The 12,634-nt window shown below is 50.7% G+C and overlaps 1 pseudogene; it reads right to left on the reverse strand.

Annotated features, from left to right (window-relative positions):
• The window catches only part of LOC138428889 (myosin-16-like), a 36,317-nt pseudogene extending 28,973 nt beyond the window's left edge, over positions 1 to 7,344 (reverse strand).
• Between the last annotated feature and the right edge of the window lie 5,290 nt (positions 7,345 to 12,634).

Raw genomic sequence — 12,634 nt, forward strand, 5'->3', positions numbered from 1 at the left:
GGATGTCCTGCTATTCCAGAGAAACCAGAAGTTCGGTTTTTATGTGACACCTTCCAATTTCAAAATGGCATATATTAATTAAAAAGTACACTGTTTCCAACACAAATAAAACCCATGTATGTGGGTAGGGGTGGTATTCAATGCCCTTGTCTCTGGCTGGGAAAAGAGGTGTGTATGTGGAAGACCGAGTCTTCATCTCTCTCTGGACCTTAGATTCTGAGCAGGTCTGCCATGGACAGTTGGGTAGGTTGTTGCCTGCACAAGGGCATCCAACTGAGGGCGTGAACGCAGTCTGCTTGCTGAACTGTGCACAGGACTATGTCCACGTGCAGTGGTCCCGGGCTGACCTCTCTGCTGCTGTCTGACCAAGATATGCACGGCGTGCATGCGTGCTCAGTTGCTCAATCGTGTTTGACTCTTTGCGACCCCATCGACTGTAGCCTGTCAGGCTCCTCTGTCCATGGGATTTTCCAGGCAAAAAGACTGGAGTGGGCTGGCCATTTGCTTTTCCAGGGAGTCTTCCCAACCCAGGGATTGAACTTGCGTTTTCTGTGTCTCCTGAATTGGCAGGCAGATTCTTTACCACTGAGTCACTTGGGAAACCCAGACAAGGATCAGGGGAGAAGGCAGGTGGGTCTAAAATCCTAGACCCTAGGTCTGTATCTCAACCATGGCATCTCAAAGCCCCATCTGTGAAATGGGCCAGCAATGGTGTGAAGCCTTTTAGGCTATTGTGAAGGTGGGTGTGAGTAGAACTTTGAGAAACTTCCCTGTAACCTCTTCACATAATTCTCAACTAAACAGATTTGTGTAGAACCACAGAACCCCTCCACGCACAGGAAATTCTTTCATTGTTGGAAACAGTGGAAAAGCAGTTAAGAGACAATGAGAGAGACGTGAAGATCTTTACCGACAAGCTCGGGCTTCCTGTTAGAATGTGGTAGAAAATCTGGTAGCTCCTCTCGTCTGCTTGCTGTGAGATGATACGAGATTTCCCCAAGAGCTCTGGAAAAGAAGAAGCCAGTGTGCCCATGAGTTCAGCCCATTCTCCGTGGCGGGCAGGGCTCCCCTCCCCATAAAGCCCAGTGCCACGTCCAGGCATGGGTCCTCTTCCCTCTCCCCTAGACCCATGGGAAGGGCAGGGGGCTGGCTCCTGAGGTGGGGGGGCCTGGGAGTAGGGCTGACCTCCCGCCTGTGATCCAGGCTGTGCTCAGCAGGGCCCCACGCTTGAGTCCCTCAGCTGCTGTTTGGAAATTCTCAGGACTTTTGGAACAAGGGGCCCTTGCTTTCACTGTGTGCTGCACCCCATAATGGTAGCTGGTCCTGCCCCCAAGAACCCTCTGAAAAAAGCCTGACTCACAGCTCTCGACGTCAGCTCCTGCCAGCTTGCCCATAGTTCCAAAGTGGATCTGGATGAACTTGCCCTGGGCGGGGAGGGTCATGTGGGAGCATGTATGGCACTCCAGACCAAGCTTGCCACCCGGTCACTTGCGGTCACTCATTGACCCTCCCTGCCCTTCCCGCCCTGCCCCATTCCGAATTATAAGGGCACTGCAGGAAGGTGGCTGGGCCAGAGGTGGTGTATGCGGACTTGTGGATTTCCCACTTGGACAGGCAGAGAAGGAAGTGGACAGGTCTTGGAGCTAAACCTAGGGTCTGGGGGTAGCCTGCAATTTTGGGGCATCTAATGGAGCAGAGGGCTGCCCTGCAGGAGAGGCTAGAACTCTCTGGAATTCCACCCTAGGCAGACGTGGTGGGAGTTGTCAGTCCTGAATATTCACTGAAAGGACTGATGCTGAGCTGAAACTCTAACACTTTGGCCACCTGATGCGAAGAACTGACCCATTAGAAAAGACTCTGACACTGGGAAAGATTGAAGGCAGGAGGAGAAAGGGGACGACAGAGGATGAGATGGTTGGTTGGCATCACCGACTCAATGGGCACGAGTTGGAGTAAGCCCCAGGGGTTGGCAATGAACAGGGAGGCCTGACGTGCTGCAGTCCATGGGGTCACAGAGTCAGATATGACTGAGCAACTGAGCTGACTGACACATAGAGGGCGCTGTACCATGTCTCCTTATGGAGAGACGTCGGATCAGTCAAGGACAAACTCTCCTGGAACAGGAGTCTCGGTATCTTCACCACCTTTTATCCTCACCGCCTCCCTGCCCAGCTCTCTTCCCCAGGCAGTGAGAGGCTCCAGCAGGAGATACGGGGTCAGCAGGGAAAGGCGCAGCAGATCTACTGAGCTCCATCCATGACCCAGCTCCCACCAGAAAGGCTTCAGGGCCACCAGGGCCCTGGGGACAGCACCTCTCTCGCATCCCGCCAGCCCTGGGGCCCCTGGGTGGATTGGGGGTTCAGCCTCCCGCCTCTGTGATCTCTGGGTTCCTGTTTTGTCTTCTTGATCCTTCCATCACTGTGTGCCCACTTCTCTGCGCTCAAGCCCCTGGATTTAAATACTGAACTGGACTATTTTTGTTTGTTTTTTAAAGCATTATTTATTATGAACCATTTTACTTATTAATATTTGGGGGCCATGCCACACGACTTGTGGGGCTTCTTAGCTCCCCGACCAGAGAGTGATCCTATGTCCCCTGCATTGGCAGTGTGGCATCTTAACCTCTGGACCGCCAGGGAAGTTCCTGATGGATAACAATCTCTGGGAAGGAGATGCTGGGACTTGGGTCATCCCATTGGTGAGGGTTAGTCAGCCCTGATCTCCTCGCTTGGGGAGAGGTGGTAAAGCCTGTCCCGCCACCCTGGGGCCACCCCTGCCGCCGTCACACTGACAAAGCAGGAGGAGCTATTGTTTCTGGTGCCTCCAGCACAGGGTTGCCTGGATGATTGGATCCTCCAGAGACCCCTGGCCCAGAGAGAAACACAAGGTGGGCTGGCCTGTCGGCTGCTGCCTGGGAAGCCAGGGCTTTCAAATGACAGTGGTGTATGTGCCAGGAACCCAGGAGGGGCACGGCCTTGGGGAGGCGGGGAGAGTGGGACTGGAGGGGACCTGGGAGGAGGGCCACTGAGGACTGTCCCCCTGCAGCCCCTGCCGGAGCCCCCCTGCCAGATGACAGGCTTTGATTCTTAGCTGCTCTTTCTTTCCTTTGCTCTTGGTGGAGAGACTCCTATGTGAACCTTGAAACCCTTCCCTGGGCACCCCTGGTGCTCCTCCAAAGTCTTCCTTTCCCCTCTGTTGGCTTTTTACAGTTGTCACTGGCCCAGCTAGTGCTCCCTGAGCCATGGGGCTGCCAGGGCCTGCAGAAGCAGCTTAACCAGGATCTGGCGGTCCCCTCTCTCCCCTGCCAAGCACAAGGGGCTCTGGCACAGCACTTCTAAGGGCAGACATGGCTTGGGGTATCAGAGTCCGTCCAATGGGTCAGATCCGGGTCTGCAGCCACCTTCTCTCTATGGGACTCTGCCCAAGTGGCTTATCTCTCAGCTACCATCTCCTCATCTGTAAAGTGGCCCTAACCCAGAGAGCAGCTGTGAGGGTCACAGGGCTCTGCTGTGTGGACCCAGAGGCCCCAAGTGTCCCCTACGGCCCTACCTTCCCATCCGAGGACTGTTTGTCAGTTCCTCCAATGTCGCCAAAGTGCTGGATGACTTTCTTCGTGTTCTCGGTCTTGCCGGCACCAGATTCTCCACTGCAGGAGGGGAGCGGGAGCAGATAAGTGAAAGGCAGAGAGGGGAGTGTCTGCAGAGAGGCGAAGTGATGAGAGGTCCAGGCCGGGCATCTTCACATCCCAGCCATCGGGGCAGACAGGGTGGGGCAGGAGGGGACTTGGGCCCCGAAACCCCTCACCCTGACTCAGTTTAGCAGACGCAGCCTTACCCTGCTAAGCCCACTCGTTCGCAGCCTGCAGATTTCCATACGAAGTCCCCCCAATTAATTATAAGAAGGCTTAATTACATGTGTAAGGCACAGACCTAATTACATGTCTATAGACTGAGAGGCAGGAGGGACACTTTTGTGATTAGCATAGACTGATTTTCACGCTCTGTAGGGAGGGACCTGTCAACAGGAAGATGTAATTAGAAAACACTTAGAAACTCAACATTCGGCGTCACCCTAGCCATGCCGCCTGCATCTCCCTGCATTCTGCCTGGCTTGCAGCGTTGCTGCAGTGGCCCGCAGATGAAGAAGAGCTACGATCCTGTCAGGTCTGAGGCTACATGTCTGCTGCTGCAGCCCACATCCTTGCCGAAGGGCCCAAGAATTTACCAGCCCCATCCCAGAAAACTGCCTAGTTATAAGCAACATAAAGATAAAGAGTAACATTAGTAAAAATCACTTTGTACTGTACGGCGAAGATGGCATAGGGAATGGTTAAGGGTTGACTTGAGCTCTGGACACTATTTAGCTTGTTATCCCATGTTTTTGTGATTCTTAAATGAGACGGGATGTGAGGTAGGGTTGGTACTTAGCAAGTGCACTCACGGAGCAATATTAAAAAAAAATTTTTCAGTGGGTGACGAGGGATCAAGGCTGGGACTGGGTAGCACGGGGGTCTTATGCATTTGGAGCCCCGGCGGCAAAGGGCTTTTTCTAGCCCTGCCATGACTCTGCCGGCGCCCCCTCCCACCTCCAGCCCCACATGCACCCATGAGCCTGTCATGGTGGGTGCTGTCCGAGATGGAGAAGAGGTGGGGTGACATCTCCATGCACTCTTCTTGCCTTTGTACATGTTGGCCACGCGGGCCCCGTGGATGGGCGGCCACCGGTAGGGGCCGAGTGTCATGCGGAACAAGCCCGAGTAGGTCTGGTGGGAGGAAAGGAAGAGGATTAGCTGGCCCTTCTCCCGACACCCTCTTCCTCTGGACCCCAGCCCGTCACAGAGTATCCTGGCTGGAGCATCCTGCCAGCCTGGAAAGATTCTGTGATGCTCTCTCTGAGGCCAGAATCTATGTCTGAGTCTTTATCCAGTAGGTAAAACCAGGCTTCTCTTTAATATGTATCTGTTTCATTTTCTTTTGGTTTAATTATTGGGTTGGCCGAAATTTCATTAGGGTTTTTTGGTAACATCCTATGGAAAAACCAGAACGATCTTTTTGGCCAACCCCAGTATCTGACTTGATAACATAATCATTTCTATGGACAAATATGCAGCAAAAAGTCCCCCAGCTGCTCAGCGCCCGCCTCTTCCTCCCAGAAGGAAGCACTGGGTTGGTTTCTAATATCCCTTTCTCATAGTATACAAACAAACCCAGAGAGACGTTCTTGTCCCCTCACCTTGTTGTTAAAGCAAACAATTGTTTTCTACGATACTGATTATTTTTTTAACGGAAAAAAATTTTTTTGAAGTATGGTTGATTTACAATGTGGTGTTCATTTCTGCTGTACGGCAAAGTGATTCAGTTATACAGATATATTCTTTTCCATCATCTTTTCCGTTATGGTTATCACAGAATATTGAACATAGTTATCTATACCTTCCAGTAGAAACGTGTTGTTCACCCATCCCATAGATAATAGCTTGCATGTGCTAATCCTCAAGTCCTGCTCCTTCCCTGTCCCACCCTGTACCCATCCCCTTTGGCAACTACAAGTCTGTTCTCTATGTCTATGAGTCGCTTTCTGTTTTGTAGACATGTTCATTTCTGTCATATTTTAGATTTCGCATAGAAATGATACATGATACTCTTTTATATCTTGATTTTTGGATTTACTTTATGGGGGATGTTTTCCATGACAGTTCATGGATTTCTTACTTCGTGGACACAATCCATCAGCTGGTGGGCAACAGGGATTGGTCTACTCTTAAGAACATACTCTTTTACCCTATGGCAATTTTTTCAGGAAATCATCCCATTTAAAAAAAAGAAATCAGAAAAACCAATGAAGTAGTGAAAGAAATTATTTGAGGGCAGAAAATGGCCAAATCCATGGGTCCCAAGCTTCTCCTGGTGGACATTCACACTGACCTCTTGTGCCTCCACTCTCTGCCTCTTTTCATGTCAACTCAAAAAGTTTCCACGCTCTTTCCCTCCAGCCCTGTCTTGGGGGTTGGGGTGGGGCAGAGAGAGCAGACCAGAAGCGAGTTCTGTCCCTATTTGGGCCAGAATGAAAAGGAGAGGTCCCCCACCACCCTTGCAGGAGGGACACGAGAGGGCAGCTGCCCTGCCTACCCCAGGTTTTCAGTGGTTCAACCGAGGTGTTTGGATTTAAGAGGAGACTCCTGCCCTGGTCCCTCAGGCCACTCTCCACAGAGCCTGAAGTCCCTTAGCTCAGAGTCGTGGTGTGGCCACCCTTGGGAGCAAGGGCTCAGCTTCAGGGGGGCTCTGAGCAAGCCCAGGCCCTGAGCTTGGCCTTGAACCCACACAGACATTTCCCCGCCCCCCCCAAGCTCAAGGCTCAGCCAGGCTGCAGACGTGGCTCTTCCCAGAGTGAAATCCAGTGATGCCCCACCAGCCTGTGGCCCCAGTGAATGACCCCAAGAGCTTTCCAGAGATCCTCCAGCACCACCTGTAGCTCTGGTGCTGCCGAAGGTCTGAATCTGGAACTGAAACAGTATTGAAATAGGGCAAGGGGAAGAAGCAAGCGGCACCTCTCTTGACTGTCGCCAAAACCAGGGAAGGGGAGTCCCCTGACCTTGAAGTGGGGCCCCAGCTCACCCAGTCCTACCAGATTGCCTCTTTCCTTTCTAGTAAAGACATCTAGAGAGGCAGACACATAAACTTCCTTATATCCCAATTTTGAGTTTACCCTCTAGCACCTTTGGGGAGTCTTAGGATTTCTAAGACGGTTAAGGGACCGATGGTAACTCACTGTGCTGATCCTAGCAAAGTACTTGTTGAATGAATGAATGGTTGGATGGATGGATAGAAGGAAGGGAGAAATGAAAGATGGAAGAATGGTGGGAAAGGAGAGGTGAATGGATGGATGGAGGATGGATGGGCGGACAGGGAAAGACATTTAATGAAGCCGTATGACGTCACTGGGGGAAATGATTTGATTGGAGGGTTTGCTGGGATGGGGTCAGGAGGAGCACTTCTGGATGACAGCCTCAGCAAAGGGTGTGTCAGCTGCCCACAGAGATCGTACCATCACTGAGATGCCAAAGCTTCGAGGTGGAAGTTCTGATCCGTCAAAAGCATGGTCCCTCTGCCTTTGTCCCAGACATAACACGCATGGGTTGTTGGGGAGGAGAGGGGCCAAACTGCAGCCACCCCCTCCGTACCCCCTGGCCCTGACACTTACACAGATCCTCGTGTTGACGTAGCATTGACGCAGATAGTCCAGGAAGCTGGCCTCGTTCAGGAAGGTCATGTCCGCCACGTCACTGGCCTGGTAGAGTTTGGGAGGGCTCATCTATCTGCTGGATGTCAGGTTTCTTCACGATGAGCATCTGAGGGTCAAAACACAGCACACGCATCAGGACACAGTACTGTCTCAACCCTATGGCAGCATCGGGCAGAGTACCACCCGCTCTCTCGCGTCAAGAAAAAAACTGGATCAGTGGGTCCAACTCCCGGTGCAGCCACGTCCCATCGACTTGGGACGGGGCGGAACATCCACGGCCCTCTGAGCTCTAGGTGTCTCCCCTCTGAAGTAGGGACGACGGTGGCTTCCTTGGCTGGTTGCTGGGAGGATTATATGGACTGAAGTGGCATCAAGTGAAAAGACCTTGATGTTCCCTCCCTATATTCAGACCATCTCTGACCAGTGCTTCTTTTTCAGCCAAGTCCATTCTGGTAGCTGAACTTGCTCTTTGATCCCAGGGACCCTGTGCAGAGATGTGACTCTTGCCCTCTACCTTGAGAATTAGTGGTGGTTTCTAAATAGCAGTGAACGATCCCATTAAAAAAAAAGACATTCCTCTGCTCCCACTAAACCACCTTGAAGGATAAAATTGAAAGCAAGCTAGCAAACAAGACCAAAAAACCCCACACAAAAAAACAACAACGATGAGCCATATATATTTTAGGGTAAAAATAATACAACAAATTCCCATCCCCGCTCTGCACCCCATCTTTTCCTCTGTAAATGAAAACTAGCACCAGCTCTTATGTGGCAACATCTGGGACCAAAGCTCAAGACACGTGATTGAGAAAACAAATATCTTTCCGCTGCCTGAAGCCTGAGATGTGAGGCTCAAACACCTACTGGGATTTCTGGGACTTTTGATAATTTATGAGTTCAACAGGCAGATAATTTGAAATCTTGACGGTTCTGGAAAATACACCCAATAATCGTCACCGCGCCCACAGTAAATCCAGCTAGACTTCATTCAGGGTCCATTTCTGGTAGTTTCCTAATCTCTGGGCCTTGCCCACAGGCAAACACTTGTCTTTCAGCCCCGACAGAGAAATGGAGTTCTGTGGGTTTATCATTAAGAGCCAGACGAGTCGATCTGTTCTGTCCTAAACCCTGCTATATGCGTGTCTACCGCAGATGCTCTCAGAAGTTGTATTGTCCTTAAACTGTACCCAAACTGGGGCCTCTGGAGCTTCGCTCTCATCATCCATCATTCCTGGCAACACTGCAGTGCCCTGCCCTTCTGAGAAGGATGCTTCTCTTGCATGTTAATCTTGACTTTCCTATTCAAACCCACTGGACCCCAGCTGTAGCCTCGTTTTTCCTGTGGCCACTCCTCTCAAAGAGGGGCGAGGCACAGAGTAAAGCTTAGATATTGCAAGTTCTGATCATGGAAGGTCTCTGTACCCTTATCCCTGAAATTAACCAAGCGCTGATCCCATGCATTCCCCACCCCCTGCAGTCCACGCGGAAGATGAGGTGATGCTGTAGAAGGGGCATGGATGTTGGAGCCAGATACAGTAAGCTTTGGTTTTTTTTTCTAGATTTATCAGTTTTATTTTTTTAAACTTTTAATTTTATATTGGAGTATAGCCAATTGACAATATTGTGATAGTTTCAAGTGGACAGCAAAAGGACTCAGCCACACATATACATGTATCCATTCTTCCCTAAACTCCCCTCCCATCCAGGCTGCCACGTAACGTTGAGCAGAGTTCCCTGTGCTATATAGTATTTGTCATCTGTTTTAAACACAGCAGAGTGTACATGTCGATCCCAAACTCCCTATCTCTTCCCCCCACTCTTGTACCTGGCAACCCTAAGTTTGTTCTCTGTGAGTCCAAATCCAGCAAGCTTTGAATCTGAATTCATCATTCACTGTCTTTGTGGCTGTAGGCAAGTTACCTAAAATCTCTTTAAACTTCTGCAAAACAGGGTTCATACATCCTACTACCATAAGGTTATTAAAAGGATTAAGCGAAATATCCAGTGCCTCCCCAGGAGTGTGCCCTAGATGAGGGATCTCCTAAATCAAAATTTCTAGCCACTCTCTGAAGTCAATCCTTGTAGCTGGACACACTGTGGACCAACAGAGAGAGCTGTGCTAGTAAACCAGCTATACGGGGAAAAATCCATGGTTTGCACCTTTTGTCATTTCCACCCTGGCTGACACCAGGATGCCAAAGGTTTAACGACCACCTGAAAAGCCCCTGAATGTTTAGGGGTGGATCCTTACAAGACAGGACATGGCAGCCCCAGCTCAGCACCACCACGCAGCAACGGACTCGGTGCAACCATCTGTAGCTCATGACACTGGAGAGCTCACCTGGGTTGCCCAGGGTATTCCAGGTCCTGTCTCACAGTCCTCACACCAGCATGGGCACATAGCGCAGTTTCCTGATGGATGGGATGCTCCTCCTCACTCTCAGAAAATTGATTCCACACATGAGCTGTCTGGGGCTTTAAAGATAAGTAACTCTCGGGATGGGCTTCCCAAGGGGCTTAAGTGGTAAAAAGTCTGCCTGCCAGTGCAGGAGCTGTAGGAGATGCGAGTTTGATCTGTGGGTTGGGAGGATCCCCTGGAGGAAGACGTGGCAACCCACTCAGTACTCTTGCCTGGAGAATCCCATGGACAGCGGAGCCTGGCGGGCTGCAGTCCACGGGGTCGCAGAGTCAGTCGGACACGACTGAGCGCACACACACGGGCAACTCTCGTCACGATCTCTTCCACACATTCACTGTTTCACAAAGCATGCAAAATTCTTTCATGTCGCGTCACACTGGAATCTCTACTGTAAGAAAACCAAAGGTCCGAGAGAGAAAGTGCGTTGCTTAGGGCCCCACAGGTTGAGTGTTGTTGAGTCTGCACTGAACCCAGCACAGGGGACTCAGACGCATCAGCTCTTCTTGCCACCCCGCCTCTTGAGTCCCGGGGGTCCACCACTCCTGAAGCTCAGTTTCATCCTGAGGGTCATTTCCCACCCAGCTTGTTCACGGTGACTGGGTCACCCTGTTCAGACTGGTTCTTCCCAGCGATGAAGCCCTCCGTCTCATCCTTGACCCAGCAGGACCTCTTGATGTCACAGGGCTTGTTCATGGCTTCGATCCTCCCCTTGTTGGGAGGTGCCAGGAAGGGCATCTGCTCCACATTCGCCCCACATTCACCTTTGTATGCACGGGGCATCGTGGCTCAGCTGAGGGGGGAGCAGGAAAGAAACAGCAGTGAGGGCCAGGGCTTCCCTGGGTGCTGGAGCAAAAAGAGGATGGTTTGCCAAGACTGTTGTACAGGCGGGGGCTGCTTCTCTCACGTCACTCTCATTGTCTTGGTGCTGTTAGGTCTTAATAACCAAGAATAATGGCTTCCCAGGTGGTGCTAGTGGTAAAGAACCTACCTGCCAATGCAGGAGATGCAAGAGGCAAGGGTCAGGAAGAGCCCCTGGAGTAGAAGTGGCCACCCACTCCAGTATTCTTGCTGGGAAAATCCCACGAACAGAGGAGCCTGGTAGGCTACCGTCCACTGGGTTGCAAAGAGTCCAACACGACTGAGTGACTGAGCACACGCATACCACGGAGAATAACAAAGAAACTGATAACTCCTCAGAGTTGTGTACCCCCAGCTACCACACAACGCTTCTGTGTCTGTGGTTCCACATGCCCCCGCACTAAGGCTGTGAAGTAGGGTTCAGGCATTTGATGTTATGGAGGAGAAGATAAAGACCAAAGGAGGTTAAAGCATGGACTTTTAACTGTGCGATGGGACGAGAAAACAATTACCATTTGGTTTTCATTTTCCCGTAAGGTCTGAGCAGAAACCACAAGCCACCAGTCCTGCTCTACTGAGGCCTATCCCCAACAGAAATCACAGCTATTCTCCTTTCACGGTAGCATGGCTGTAGGCATCTCTAAATATGACTTACACTCATCTCGGCTTTGCAATGAGGGTCTCATGAGACCCTCAGTTAGAAGTTATTATTTAAATCTACTAACAGTAAAGCACTTTGAAATGCTATATCACAAACTGATTTTTTAAAATATTTTGATAACTGAATTTTAATACCCCTGGTTTCCTGTGTGACCCTACATAGTTTATTTTGTGCATTTAAAAACACTAACCTGAGCAGAGGGCCACAGGCTTTACCAGATGCTAAGTGAGTCCCTGGTGCTGAGTAATTGCCCCGGCTCAGTGATTATCTCTCTTAAGATGAGGCCAGCCTGGAGTCAAGGCTGGGCCTCTTGGTTTCCAAATGCAAACAGTCTCTCAGGAAGGCAGAGGACTGGGGACTTTCAGTAGCAAAAATAGAAGTCAGGGGCATCCCAGTCTGTCTTGAGGGTGAAGGACCTTCTTGAAGGTTTGGGGAGCAGGTTGTTCTGAGCCCCTTTGCCGGAAGTGCTGTTCTCAAGCCGAGGGGACAGCCTTCAGCTTTAAGCTGGAGACGGAGGCTCTCACGATGGTGCTCCTGGACCCCTACTGCACTGAGGTATCCTTGGGGGAGCTCCAGCATTCCCTGCCAGATTTTCCAAAACAGGCCAAGCCGGGATAGAAAAGTGATGGAGGCAAAGCCAGACGCTTTCTCCTCTTCTCGTCTCAGTGTGGTGTCCAGGTAAGAGAGTTCTAACTGAAGCCTGGGTTCTCCAGCCCTTAAGCTGATCCATTTCACAGAAAATGAAAATGAGAGAAGGGGTGTCAGGGGTCCTGTGCCTTTGTGGACCACTGACCTCTTTGTCCATCTGGTGATGTCTGTGCTCTCATTGGACAAAACTTTAAATTCAGGTAATAAAATGAATAAGATCACCAAGGAAACAAATGACATCGAAATGTAATGAACACAGTATTAAACATGCATGATACGGCAATACACGCACTTCTTTATGAAGGCATCAGATAACACGGTCTAACAGTGAAGGAGGAAACAGAACAGGCTCCATCTTGAAAGCAGGACTCTATCTCGGACAGGACTGTGGACTTTGAGCTATATGCCCAGTATCTATGGAAACGACGTACCGACTGGAAAATCTGGCCCCCAGAAGGAAGAGCCCCAGGGCTCTCCATTGTCTAAAGAATACCTAATTATCTGTGTAACTGTTAGGTAGGTAGAATGGGGGAAAGGAGTCCAAAATGGCAATGGCTAAAAGACAAGGAAGGGAAAAGCCCGGGAAAATAGAACAAAAGAAGGTCCGAGGACCGGAGTGAGGACCTCAGGTAAAACAAACAGCACTCCTGGCTGGCCCGGTTTACATAGGACAGGCCCAGGGAGAGAGAAACATATAAAAAGAGGAGCCAAAGCCAGCTCTCTCTCTGGCCCCCCCCCCCCCGCCCCACCTGCATTGGGGCGCTCTTCTCTTCACGTCTTTGGATCGACACGCCCTCACGCCTTGA

Source organism: Ovis canadensis, chromosome 24, assembly GCF_042477335.2.
Source record: "Ovis canadensis isolate MfBH-ARS-UI-01 breed Bighorn chromosome 24, ARS-UI_OviCan_v2, whole genome shotgun sequence".
In the NCBI taxonomy this organism is placed as follows: domain Eukaryota; kingdom Metazoa; phylum Chordata; class Mammalia; order Artiodactyla; family Bovidae; genus Ovis; species Ovis canadensis.